Source organism: Triturus cristatus, chromosome 5_1, assembly GCF_964204655.1.
Source record: "Triturus cristatus chromosome 5_1, aTriCri1.1, whole genome shotgun sequence".
NCBI classification, from domain to species: domain Eukaryota; kingdom Metazoa; phylum Chordata; class Amphibia; order Caudata; family Salamandridae; genus Triturus; species Triturus cristatus.
In genome coordinates, this window is record NC_140587.1 from 134,972,688 (window position 1) to 134,987,369 (window position 14,682).

Genomic DNA, 14,682 nt, shown 5'->3' on the forward strand with positions numbered 1-14,682 from the left:
AAACTAACTATTATACAAAAAACTAAAAGCTAATATAGTTAATTCATATCCAAATTATTAAAATAATTAACAAAATCAATTAGCCTTCCAAATAAACCGTTTCTGGATCCTTCACTTGTTCAAAGTGGTTCTCAGTGGCACATTTTAAATTGAATATGTCCGGGCCACAAAGCACAAATCTTAAAGAGCTTCCACCCTCGAACATGTGCGGAAATGCCACACTTGATCCATTAGCTTGCAAAAGTTAGAGCCTCGATCTGAATGGCTTGCCATTGTCCAACCACCTGAGGTGTTAAGTGCTGCTTGACTCACTTTACTGAACGCTGTCATCTTGGCTTCATAATGGGCAGCCAGACTTTCTGAAGGTACAGGATCACTTAAAAAACAACTATATGCATGTGTTGCACATGGACGTATGTTTATATGGGATTTTTAAAGGTAAAATACAGTGGTGTGCAAAAAGGGTGAGGGTTGTGAGATTCGTGTCAGAAACAAGAGAGGAGACACATTGGAGAAGTGTTCCTATGGCAGACAGAGAAGATACTAAGGTACGAAGAGAAGTGTCATCATTTGCTTGAGGAAGAGGAGGAGGGTGCTGTTCGCATGTCTATGGGATCTCGTGCTAGGTTCTCAGATGGTAGCAGATGAAGGTTGGTTCTCTAGTTTTCCCCTTCTTGCATCTCATGGTTTCCAGGCTTATGATTGTGCAGCTCCGAGAGCTGCAGATCCCCCTCCCCAGAGATTCTGACCCTTGGTGCCAGGTAAAGAGACCTCCTCGTTCGGAGTGCTTTGTAAAGGATGCATCACGTCTTGAGGATGATGCGGGCTGACAAGGCAGGTGAGCAGGGCTCTTTGAGAGCGGTGCTAGTGAGGTTTAGAACACACTTGACCTCTTTCCTTTTCTCAATCTTCACTGCACCTGTCCCTTCTGTTTTCTTCTTTTTAGGTGTGATTCATTGATTGGGGGTTTTGTTAAGCGTGCAGTTACCCAAAAAAGGTGTTCTGTGCCTAGCGAACCAGCATCACATCAAATCGAAATGCCTGCGAGAAAAGCTGGGTCTTTTGGGATTTTTCTGAACCGTAGTTAGTTATTCCCTTTCCAAAGTCTAGAGTTCAGTTGATTCTAGAGTCTTGGACCCAGATTAGAGAGGACACCGCTTCCTAGCTTGGTCTTATAGATCTTAGGTCAACCAACACATGATCAGTCATGGAACGTAGCATACAAGCCGGAACATAGGGCTGAAGTTTCAAGTAGGAAGGACCAGAGCCAATTAAAGCAGGATGACAAAGACCAGGTTTTAATACAGATGTGATGTTTAATAGTGATTAAACAAAAAGGACTAGCTTAAGTTGACCAAAGTGTTACAGTACTCAAATTAGTTCTGTCACGGGCACCTTGTTGGTGTATTCATGAAGCCCTCACCCACCAACCTAGTTGGTGGCATGCTTCATCATCGGGCCCACCCAGTGACACCTAGTATGTCCCGGGTGTGCTATGACACCTGATTACAGCGGAGCTGGTATATTGCTGAGAGTGCAGTGAGGTTGGGTGAGTTGTGATTTAAAACGGCTTGGTGGTGGTCCCAGTACCCGAGGGTAAATTAAATTTTAATAACTGGGCCGTCACCAGCGGTTAAAAGTAAGGCTACAGGACGCGTGAGGGTGGCGAGTTACTGCCCCCTGCGTCCTTCAGATGGTCGACATGTTTCAGCCAGTGCCTTAGAGTGTTCTGGCTTTCCTCAGGACCGCTTTTTTAAAAAAGGTGTGGTGAAATGAAACAGACTTAGTGTTGTGGTACAGACTATGTGATACACTCACTAAGGCGTTTTTCTATATGTGAGAAGGGGATTCCCTTCTCATGCATACCTGTACAAACAAACATTAAGAACAAGGACAAAACATTTACAGAGAGAGTCAGTAGTCAATTTAGACATATGGTCAACAATGCTTAGGTGGCCGGATCTATAGTGCAAGGTGAGAGGACTATAGTCGGCTAGGTGTGATGGTACTGGTGGTGCCATCAGAGTGAAAATACGCGACTAATTAGGAGCGTGGTGTGGCTAAAACACGGAAATCACACTGAAAGGAGTTGACTTAGTGTGGCAGGGCGCAAGAAAAGTGTTCTTACGCTTTGGGTTATTAGCCAAGGCTTGCTGGAGGGAAGCGGTAAGGGGATGACCCTATGGGAGAAAAAGAGATAGGCTGTTGGGGTTAGGGACCTGTGAGGAAAGAAGCGCTTACCCAGTTTGTTGTTTGGAGGCTTGTCAGGTTTGTCATACTTAGTCTTTCTGGTCAGTGCCTGCCTTGTACCTGTTGTCCCGCCGTCGTCCTCCGGTAGAAAGAGCCTGTCGGCGTGTGGGCTTTTTATACTATGGTTAACAAGGTAATGATGAGCACCTGTGGAAATAGTAAGGGTGGAAAGACTACCCCTTTGTGTTGTTGCTGCTCATGCTCGTGGTTTGCACACTAGTCTCTCGTGCATGCTCAGTATATCAGCGCGATTGCTATGTTGTTGCTCATGCTCATGATTTGCACACTAGTCTCTCGTGCATGCTCAGTATATCAGCGCGATTGCTATGTTGTTGCTCATGCTCGTGGTTTGCACACTAGTCTCTCGTGCATGCTCAGTATATCAGCGCGATTGCTATGTTGTTGCTCATGCTCATGATTTGCACACTAGTTTCTCGCACATGCTCAGTATGAGTGCGTGATTATAATGCAGGTGATTTGTACTCTAGTCTTTTGCATATGCTCAGTATGATAGCGCGATTGCATTAAGGTACATGTAGCAACTAAAATGTGCCGCCGTTGGTACGGGGAAAGGGGCAACACCCGTGTTAGGTGTGGCGTGGTCTTATCTGCGCAGGCGCGAAGGGATCAGCGTTGGCTATGTATGCGCTAATATTGGGGAAACATGCCTGTGGGACGCGCCGCCTCCCAGAGTGGTTCGGCCCGTTAATCACTGCTTAATGCGCATGCGCTGCTAGGCGCTGCGCGTTAAAGTTGACATGGCAGTATTAGGGGGGTTGAAGCATGTGCCCATGATTATGGCAGCCTAGTGGTACACACAAGGGGGAGCATGATCTATGTCTATGTACAGAGGGACTATGGCACGGGGGACTGACCACTGTACACAGGCTAGGTAATTGTGACTAGTGTAGGTCTAGGGTGTGACTGAATTCCACGGTATGGCGTCGTTGAGGCCATTGGTTTGGGTCGATAGGCGATATATCCAACGTTGTTCCTTGCTGAGTAATTTCTTCTCATTATCCACTGCCAGTTCCGGTAGTTGTTCGATGATGGTCCAGGTCAGGTCATTGGGAGTGTGTCCCTGGGTGATGAAATGACTGGTCAGTTTACTAATGTTCTTCTTCCACCTGATTGTGCTCCTGTGTTCTGTGACTCTAGTTCTTATTTTGCGGGCGGTCATACCGATGTATCGGAGGCCGCAGCTGCAGGTAAGTAGGTAGATCACGGTACGTGAATTACAGTTTGTGTGGCTGCTTTGAGTCCACACTTTGTCTGGTTCTAGTATCAATGTTTTCGTATGGCTGGTAAGATGGCACACGCTACAGTCATTGCATGGATAATGTCCAGAGATTTTAGGCAGGCCACACGCATTCAGGATAGTGTTGGGTTCTCTATTGGTCAGGGGTCTGGGGCGGGTGCTCACGAGTTGGTCTTTCAGGTTGTTGCACCTTTTGGAGGCAAACCTAGGGGTTTCCCATTGTCGTTGTCCAGAGTTTAGGATTTTCCAGTTTCTGCGTATGAGCTTCGCCACCTCATTGGAGGCTGTGTTGAATGTGGTGACACACGTGATGGGTTGGTCACTCTTGTCCTTGGGTACAGTTTCCAGGAGGGCCTCCCTATTTTGGTTCCTGGCTCTTTTCTTGGTTTTGTTAATGATGGCCCGGGGGTAGCCTCGTTCCTCCAGTTTCTTAGACAGGTCTGCCGACTGATTTTTGTAGTCGGTTGCTTGAGTGCAGTTTCTGCGTATACGCAGAAATTGCCCAAATGGTAAGTTTTCCCTTAAAGGGCGGGGATGGAAACTTGTGTAGTGGAGGAGTGAGTTCCTTGAGGTAGGCTTGTAATAGGGGGTAGTGATCAGTTGGCCATCTTTGGCCCATATGTTCAGATCAAGGAATGCCAAGTGGCTTGCACTCGAGGTGCTTGTGAATTTCAGGTATGCCAAGTGAGGAAGAGTTGCAGAGTTATTTCTGATCCCTGCCAGATCATAAGAATGTCGTCTATATATCGACGCCATGTGAGAATATTCCTGGTATAGGGATTGGTGTTGTGGGTGATGTGGGTCTGCTCAAAGAGGTGGACATAGAGTCCTGCCACACTGGGGGCGAAGACGCTGCCCATTGAAGTTCCGTTGGTTTGGAGGTACAGGCTTCCCTCATACTCGAAATAGTTTTCCTTTAGTGCTATTGTGGCACATTGGAGGATGAAGTCTCTGGGTGAGCGGTGCGGCCATGGGGACTCCATAAGTACCTGTCTCAGGACTTGGATGGTGGCGTCCTGGGGGATACTGGTGTAAAGGCTTTCAATATCCAGGCCCGCCAGGAGTTGGGTTTCTGGGTTGAATTCAGTGTTGTTGATGACTTGTAGTAAGTGTTTCGTGTCCTTGATGTAACTGGGTGTTTGCTGGACCAGTGGGTTAAGAAAGAAATCGCAATAGCGAGAGAGGGGTTCCAGAAGGGAGTTGATGCCAGACACTATAGGTCTGCCCGGGGGGGGGGGGGAGAATACCTTTATGTATTTTCGGTACTGTGTAAAAGTATGGTACTTTTATCTTTTGGGGGCAGAGGTACTCTGCTTCTTGTTTGGAGATGTGTTCCGCCTGATGGGCGGTCTTCACTAGTGCCTGAATAGTGCTTTGTAGTGAGTTGGTTGGGTCATGTTCTAGTTTCTTGTAGTTTCTTTGGTCGCTCAGTAGTCGGCGGCATTCGGTGTCATAGTCCTGCTTGTCTAAGAGCACAATGCCTCCTCCCTTGTCGGCAGGTTTTATTATGATAGAGGGATTGTTTTTGAGTTCCTGGATGGTTTCTCTGTCTTCCTTCGACAGGTTGTTGAAGTGGTTGGTTGGTTCTAGGTTCTCGACATCATTGTAAACAGCCAATTCAAAAGTGGTGATCTCTGGGGGCACTGTGGAGGGTGGCGGGGTGAAGGTGGATTTGGTCCTCAGGCCTGTGATGTTAGGGTTTTCCGTGGGGATTGAGTCATCCCTCGAGGATTTCTCGAAGAAGGCCTTGAGTTTTAGTTTCCTCATGAACTCCGCCAGTTCCACGTGCAGTTTAAATTTGTCCAATCTAGCCGTTGGCACGAAGGATAGTCCCTTTTCTAGTACTGAGACCTGTTTGGGTGTCAGTGAAATACTAGAAAGGTTAAACACCATGGACTCATGGGTTGCTTGGTTTATGGTTTGCTGGTTCCCGGTTGGCTGGGTGCCTTCTGGCGAGTGTTCGCGCTCACTGGGTTTCCGTCTTCGGCCCAGTGTACTTGTGGTTGCGGGTTGTCTCTTCTCCTTCCGCGTGTTCTTCTGCCGTGTCCTAAAAAAGGAGGCATGTGGGGTCCATGGTTTCCTGGGAATAGGGGCATGGGGCCAGGTGTATACGTTTGCTGGTATCCGAAGTAGGGGTTTTGCATTGGGCCAAAGTTCGTTGGAGGCCCGAAGTAATATCCAGGTGGTCCTCCCTGCCAGGTGTTTGGCCAGCGTTGTCCGCGGCGGCCTCTGCCACCCCTTTTGTGTGAGCTATTGCTAGAGTCACTGGATGCGGAACTGTCATCTGCTGAGGAGTCTGAGGCATTGGAGTTATTGGCTGGTGGGGTAAAGTCTTCTTCAGAGTATGGAAAGACTTTGGCATAGCTACATTTTTTGAGGTCTTTCTCAAATTTCAGGGGGCTGATTCACAGAACAAACTTAAGACAAAGTCCTAAACTTAGTACCATTTTGGTATTCACAGAATGCACTTACTACTTCTGGTATTCACAGAATGAACTTACTACTTTTGCGATTCACAGAATAAACTTACTACTTTTGCTATTCACAGAATGGATTTACGACTACTAAACTTACGTCCGCACTCGGGTCGGAAATTCCAGCCCGGAGGCGGAGCTTCCGGCCTGGAGGCGGGGTTTCCAGGCCGGAGGCGGAGCTTCCGGCCCGGAGGCGGAGATTTTGGCCATGGCTAAATCTCCGCCACTGGCCGGAATCCCCACCTTCGGGCCGGAAGCTCCGCCTCCGGGCCGGAAGCTCCGCCTCCGGGCCGGAATTTCCGGCCCGAGTGCGGACGTAAGTTTAGTAGTCGTAAATCCATTCTGTGAATAGCAAAAGTAGTACGTTTATTCTGTGAATCGAAAAAGTAGTAAGTTCATTCTGTGAATACCAGAAGTAGTAAGTGCATTCTGTGAATACCAAAATGGTACTAAGTTTAGGATTTTGTCTTAAGTTTGTTCTGTGAATCGGGCCCCTTGATTTTAGCTTGGGTCAGGTACTCCTTGTACTCGTTAATTTCTTTATTTTGGTCGTCTAATTTCTTTTTGTAGGCTGTCAGGGTTGGTTTGAAGTGGCTTTCTGATAATTGGATTTCAATTACGATGGCTTCTGAAAGGCGTTTGGCAGTTTTTATAATTAGTATCATCCAGTCCCTGGTGCAATGCCAGGCGATCTGGGCCCAGTCCTTCCTGAAAGTGGGGTCATCTAGGAAGATCCTGGGTGCGTTGGTGACAATCAGTCCTCTTGGGGCCGTGTTGGTTTTGACATATTGGGCTAGGATCACTCCATGGAGGATGGTGCGGATCCTGTTTCTTTTTTTCTCAGTGAGGGTCTCACAATCAGTTGTTTGGGCTATGGAATTAACGATGTTGAAATCAACTTGAAAAGAGGGGTCTGCGAGAATATAGTTGACCTCCTCCTCCGTAAAGGTAAGGCCATGGTTCTCGGCCATGGTGATGTTGTCAAACTCTCGCAGCTGTGCGCTGCCTATATATGCGAGCCAGGAACCAAAATAGGGAGGCCCTCCTGGAAACTGTACCCAAGGACAAGAGTGACCAACCCATCACGTGTGTCACCACATTCAACACAGCCTCCAATGAGGTGGCGAAACTCATACGCAGAAACTGGAAAATCCTAAACTCTGGACAACGACAATGGGAAACCCCTAGGTTTGCCTACAAAAGGTGCAACAACCTGAAAGACCAACTCGTGAGCACCCGCCCCAGACCCCTGACCAATAGAGAACCCAACACTATCCTGAATGCGTGGGGCCTGCCTAAAATCTCTGGACATTATCCATGCAATGACTGTAGCGTGTGCCATCTTACCAGCCATACGAAAACATTGATACTGGAACCAGACAAAGTGTGGACTCAACGCAGCCACACAAACTGTAATTCACGTAACGTGATCTACCTACTTACCTGCAGCTGCGGCCTCCGATACATCGGTATGACCGCCCGCAAAATAAGAACTAGAGTCACAGAACACAGGAGCACAATCAGGTGCAAGAAGAACATTAGTAAACTGACCAGTCATTTCATCACCCAGGGACACACTCCCAATGACCTGACCTGGACCATCATCGAACAACTACCGGAACTGGCAGTGGATAATGAGAAGAAATTACTCAGCAAGGAACAACGTTGGATATATCGCCTATCGACCCAAACCAATGGCCTCAACGACGCCATACCGTGGAATTCAGTCACACCCTAGACCTACACTAGTCACAATTACCTAGCCTGTGTACAGTGGTCAGTCCCCCGTGCCATAGTCCCTCTGTACATAGACATAGATCATGCTCCCCCTTGTGTGTACCACTAGGCTGCCATAATCATGGGCACATGCTTCAACCCCCCTAATACTGCCATGTCAACTTTAACGCGCAGCGCCTAGCAGCGCATGCGCATTAAGCAGTGATTAACGGGCCGAACCACTCTGGGAGGCGGCGCGTCCCACAGGCATGTTTCCCCAATATTAGCGCATACATAGCCAACGCTGATCCCTTCGCGCCTGCGCAGATAAGACCACGCCACACCTAACACGGGTGTTGCCCCTTTCCCCGTACCAACGGCGGCACATTTTAGTTGCTACATGTACCTTAATGCAATCGCGCTATCATACTGAGCATATGCAAAAGACTAGAGTACAAATCACCTGCATTATAATCACGCACTCATACTGAGCATGTGCGAGAAACTAGTGTGCAAATCATGAGCATGAGCAACAACATAGCAATCGCGCTGATATACTGAGCATGCACGAGAGACTAGTGTGCAAACCACGAGCATGAGCAACAACATAGCAATCGCGCTGATATACTGAGCATGCACGAGAGACTAGTGTGCAAACCACGAGCATGAGCAGCAACAACACAAAGGGGTAGTCTTTCCACCCTTACTATTTCCACAGGTGCTCATCATTACCTTGTAAACCATAGTATAAAAAGCCCACACGCCGACAGGCTCATTCTACCGGAGGACGACGGCGGGACAACAGGTACAAGGCAGGCACTGACCAGAAAGACTGTGAGTATGACAAACCTGACAAGCCTCCAAACAACAAACTGGGTAAGCGCTTCTTTCCTCACAGGTCCCTAACCCCTACAGCCTATCTCTTTTTCTCCCATAGGGTCATCCCCTTACCGCTTCCCTCCAGGAAGCCTTGGCTAATAACCCAAAGCGTAAGAACACTTTTCTTGCGCCCTGCCACACTAAGTCAACTCCTTTCAATGTGATTTCCGTGTTTTAGCCACACCACGCTCCTAATTAGTCGCGTATTTTCTCTCTGATGGCACCACCAGTACCATCACACCTAGCCGACTATAGTCCTCTCACCTTGCACTATAGATCCGGCCACCTAAGCATTGTTGACCATATGTCTAAATTGACTACTGACTCTCTCTGTAAATGTTTTGTCCTTGTTCTTAATGTTTGTTTGTACAGGTATGCATGAGAAGGGAATCCCCCTCTCACATATAGAAAAACGCCTTAGTGAGTGTATCACATAGTCTGTACCACAACACTAAGTCTGTTTCATTTCACCACACCTTTTTTTTAAAAACGGTCCTGAGGAAAGCCAGAACACTCTAAGGCACTGGCTGAAATATGTCGACCATCTGAAGGACGCAGGGGGCAGTAACTCGCCACCCTCACGCGTCCTGTAGCCTTACTTTTAACCGCTGGTGACGGCCCAGTTATTAAAATTTAATTTACCCTCGGGTACTGGGACCACCACCAAGCCGTTTTAAATCACAACTCACCCAACCTCACTGCACTCTCAGCAATATACCAGCTCCGCTGTAATCAGGCGTCATAGCACACCCGGGACATACTAGGTGTCACTGGGTGGGCCCGATGATGAAGCATGCCACCAACTAGGTTGGTGGGTGAGGGCTTCATGAATACACCAAAAAGGTGCCTGTGACAGAACTAATTTGAGTACTGTAACACTTTGGTCAACTTAAGCTAGTCCTCTTTGTTTAATCACATATAAACCCTCGGGGACTCGGACTAGCTAACTAGTCCTCTCTCTCCCTCTTGTTACACGCAAGTGATGTTTAATAGGACACTAGTGTCAATCCCCAAGCAACGACGAGGAGGAAGACCAGGAGGGCAAGCAAAAATACACGTACGGAGCTCTATTTTGCAGTTTTTAATTGCTTGCCTAGGCAGGTTATAATCCCCAATAAAAGGAAATTGCAATAGTTAGGACACAAAAGAACAAATTCCTGAACTACAGTATTGTGGCAGTCAGGGTGTTACATCCAACACACAATAGATGACCGGAGGAATGCTTGCATTACGTCTAACCGTTGGCAATACGCTTGGGTTAGCATTCCAACCCATCGTTCTCTTGCCCACCATGGCATTGTGGGAAAAGAACGATGGTTTGGAATGCTATCCCGAGCGATTGCCAATGGTTAGACATAACAAAGCAAGCATTCCTCCCATCACCTTTTCTGTGCCTCATGTAGCGCCCTAAGTGGCCAAGGGTATGCCCAGACTTAGGCCTCTTGCTACGTGTGGCCCAAGCTGGATCCAACTGAAGAGGCCCAATGAGGCGGAGATCTCTCCTGGGTTGCTTGTGTTTTGAGTCAGGAAGCACCGGGCAGTTCTAGCTGGATTGCTCCTGTTGGAGCAGGAGGAAGGCTGATTTGCAAATGCTGGGTCTCGTCTGAGGTGAGAAGAGCAATGGGTTGGAATGCTACCCCCAGCAGTTGCCAGTGGTTAGACAAAGTGCGAGCATCTTCCAATCTCCTTTTGAGTGTTTTACATGAAGAATTGTGCAAAGAAGGTGGATATAGTAAAAGCAGTTTGCTGTAACTGTGTGCACATGCACAAGAAAGAAAGGGAAGGATTAAAAAGGACAACAAGATTTCTAAAGAATTGAAAGGTGTGGATTGCAGTGGGTATAAAAGTTGTGTCAGTGTGGATTAGTCTGGGTATAGTGGGCCTGTTGATTTGGGATGCTGTTTCACTGTATTCATTTGATATGCTTTGGTTGTGTAGACTTTAGTCTCTTTTAGTGTTAATTGCTGTGTGTTTGTGGTCCTGCTCGTGTGGGCTTCAGTGGGTATTTTAGCTCAGTTGGTGTGGGTTCCTAGGGTTCTAGTGGCCCCATTGGCGTATAGGTTGCTGTGGGTATGCTAGGCCTGTAGGTTTGGGCTTCTGTTGGTATGGGAGTTCTGCTGGTATAAGTCCCTGTGTTTTTGGTTCCTGTTGATGTGCTATGGGTGTATAGTCTCAGTTTCCTATGATGTGAATTGCTGTTTACGTGTGGTCCTGTTGTTGTTGGGTGTTCTGGATATGTTAAGTATGTTGGCTTAGGATGCAGTGGGCTGCAGTAGGTCGTGTTGAAGTGGGTTGGTCTGGTATAGTAGTCCTGTCCGTTTGGATTACTGTGACTGCATATTCTGTTGGCCTGGATCACTGTGTGTTTGGGGGTTTATAGTGTAGTTGACTGTGTTTTGGTTTCTGTTGATGTGCTGTGGGTATGGAAGCTCTGTTCTGATTTGTGGAAGGTATGATGCAGGGGGATATGGGTACAGTCCGGGCACAGAGATCATGTTTCTTAGGTTTGGTATGGGTCACTGTGTATGTGGGGTTTCTGTGGGTCTAGAACACTGTGCTTATGGTTTCTGTTCATGTGCTGTGGGTATGGAAGCCCTGATGTTCTGTGCTGCGGTGGGTATTGTGCAGGGTGATCTGGGTACAGAGGCCACGTTGCTTATGTTTGGGATAGGTTCCTGTGTGTATGTGGTTCTATGTCACGGTGTTTGTTGTTTCTGGTGGTGTTTTGTGGTCTAGGTGTGGCTGGTGTGTAATGTACCTTATCAGTCGCGTGGGTTGCTTTGTGTGTGGAGCCCCGGCTCCTGTGCTTTGCTGTGGTCCTTGTGGGATGGAGGGAGCAGCAGCTGCTCTTCCTCCTGCTGAGAGATGGTTTATTTTGGCCGCAGAGGGCGCCAGGAGTGTCTTAACGGGCGCTTCCGGTTGACACGGCGGATGGTGCTTCCCAGATGAAACCCAGATGCGGCTGGCGGAGACTGCTGGCATCTCCAATTGTTAAACTTTATTCGTGTCCGGTTGACGTTTCCCCGCACAGGGCAGTGAGAGCGCAGACTGCAGGCCCGGGAGCGGCTCCCTGTCCGGGCCCAGATGCTGCTGCTGCTCCTGGGGCCAGGAGGGATGTTTAGCAGCGCGGAGGCTGACGGGGGAATGCAGCTTGTACTCAGAGCGCAGGAAGGACGCAGTGTCAGCGGCGCCTTTCACACGCTTAGAAACAAACACATCAACGCTGGAAGTGTGAAGCGCGTGCGTCCAGGCCCAGCTTTGAGCTACTCACGGCCCCGTGCGCTAGGGCGGGGTCTGAGAAGACGGTGCTACAAGGGCTAATGTTTATAGTACAGAGCCCTACGTCACCCCACAGTCCAGAGATCTACTACCCACCGACAGAGGTTACTGCCCAGTACAAGGTTTATAACACACTGGCCGCGATTACTACCCACTGCCTGGGGTTGCTGCATAGTGGTGAGGTATAATACACATATTGAGTTTACTGCCCCGTCCAGATTATTTTAGCACACTGCCTGGAGTTACTGCATACTGGTCAGATATGTATAATACACCTATTGAGGTTACTGTCCAGGCCAGATGTTTTAACACACTGCCTGGAGTTACTGCATAGTGTTGAGGTATAATACACCTACAGAGGTTACTGCCCAGTCCAGATGTTTCTAACACATTGGCTGGAGTTATGGCATAGTGGGGAGGTATAATGCACATACCGAGGTTACTGCAGAGTAATATGTTTCTAACATGCTGCTTGGGGTTGCTGCATAGTGGTGAGGTATAATACACATATTGAGTTTACTGCCCCGTCCAGATTATTTTAGCACACTGCCTGGAGTTACTGCATACTGGTCAGATATGTATAATACACCTATTGAGGTTACTGCCCACTCCAGATGTTTTAACACACTGCCTGGAGTTACTGCATAGTGTTGAGGTATAATACACCTACAGAGGTTACTGCCCAGTCCAGATGTTTCTAACACATTGGCTGGAGTTATGGCATAGTGGGGAGGTATAATGCACATACCGAGGTTACTGCAGAGTAATATGTTTCTAACATGCTGCCTGGAGGTACTGCATAGTGGTGAGGTATAATACACATACCAAGGTTACTGTGCCGTCCTGATTTTTCTACCACACTGCCTGGGGGTTACTGCCTGTGCAGATGATCATAACATACTGAGGTTACTGCCCAGTGCTGACATTTCTAACGCATTGCCTTAGGTTGCTGCTTGGTGTGGGTGGTTATATCACACTGCCTGGTTTTACTGACAGTTTTGAGGTGGCTAATACACTGTTTGAGGTTAGTGTGCAGTGCAGAGGTTTATAACACATTGTCATAGATTACTGCCTGTGCAGGGCTTCATAATACACTGTCTTTGATTACTGCCTGTGCAGGGGTTTATAACACACTGTCTTATGTTACTGCCAGTGCAGGGTTTTATAACACACCGTCTTAGGTTACTGCCTGTGCAGGAGTTTATACCACACTGTCTTAGGTTACTGCCAGTGCAGGGTTTTATAACGCACTGTCTTAGGTTACTGCCTGTGCAGGGGTTTATAACACACTGTCTTATGTTACTGCCAGTGCAGGGTTTTATAACACACCGTCTTAGGTTACTGCCTGTGCAGGAGTTTATACCACACTGTCTTAGGTTACTGCCAGTGCAGGGTTTTATAACGCACTGTCTTAGGTTACTGCCTGTGCAGGGGTTTATAACACACTGTCTTATGTTACTGCCAGTGCAGGGTTTTATAACACACCGTCTTAGGTTACTGCCTGTGCAGGGGTTTATAACACACTGTCTTATGTTACTGCCAGTGCAGGGTTTTATAACACACCGTCTTAGGTTACTGCCTGTGCAGGGGTTTATAACACACTGTCTTATGTTACTGCCAGTGCAGGGTTTTATAACGCACCGTCTTAGGTTACTGCCTGTGCAGGAGTTTATACCACACTGTCTTAGGTTACTGCCAGTGCAGGGTTTTATAACGCACTGTCTTAGGTTACTGCCTGTGCAGAGCGTTATAGCACAGTCTTAGGTTACTGCTTGTGCAGGGGTTTACAACACTGTGTTAGATTACTGCCAGTGCAGGGGTTTATAAAACTGTGTTAGATTATTGCCTGTGCGGTGGTTCATAACATTGTGTTAGATTACTGTCTGTGCAGGGGTTTATAACACTGTGTTAGATTATTGCCTCTGTAGGGGTTTATACATTGTGTTAGATTGCTGTATTTGCAGGGGTTGATACCACACTGTCTTAGGTTACTGACTGTGCAGAACGTTATAGCACAGTTTTAGGTAACTGCCTGTGCAGGGGTTTATAACACTGTGTTAGATTGCTGCGTGTGCAGGGGTTTATAACACTGTGTTAGATTACTGCCTGTGCAGGGGTTTATAACACACTGTCTTATGTTACTGCCAGTGCAGGGTTTTATAACACACCGTCTTAGGTTACTGCCTGTGCAGAGCGTTATAGCACAGTCTTAGGTTACTGCCAGTGCAGGAGTTTATACCACACTGTCTTAGGTTACTGCCAGTGCAGGGTTTTATAACGCACTGTTTTAGGTTACTGCCAGTGCAGGGTTTTATAACGCACTGTCTTAGGTTACTGCCTGTGCAGAGCGTTATAGCACAGTCTTAGGTTACTGCTTGTGCAGGGGTTTATAACACTGTGTTAGAGTGCTGCTTGTGCATGGGTTTACAACACTGTGTTAGATTACTGCCTGTGCAGGGGTTTATAAAACTGTGTTAGATTATTGCCTGTGCGGTGGTTCATAACATTGTGTTAGATTACTGTCTGTGCAGGGGTTTATAACACTGAGTTAGATTATTGCCTCTGTAGGGGTTTATACATTGTGTTAGATTGCTGTATTTGCAGGGGTTGATACCAGACTGTCTTAGGTTACTGACTGTGCAGAACGTTATAGCACAGTCTTAGGTAACTGCCTGTGCATGGGTTTATAACACTGTTTTAGATTATTGCCTCCGCAGGGGTTTATAACATCATGTTAGATTACTGTCTGTGCACAGGTGTATAACACTGTGTTAGATTACTGCCTGTGCAGGGGTTTATACCACACTGTTTTAGGCTACTGCCTTT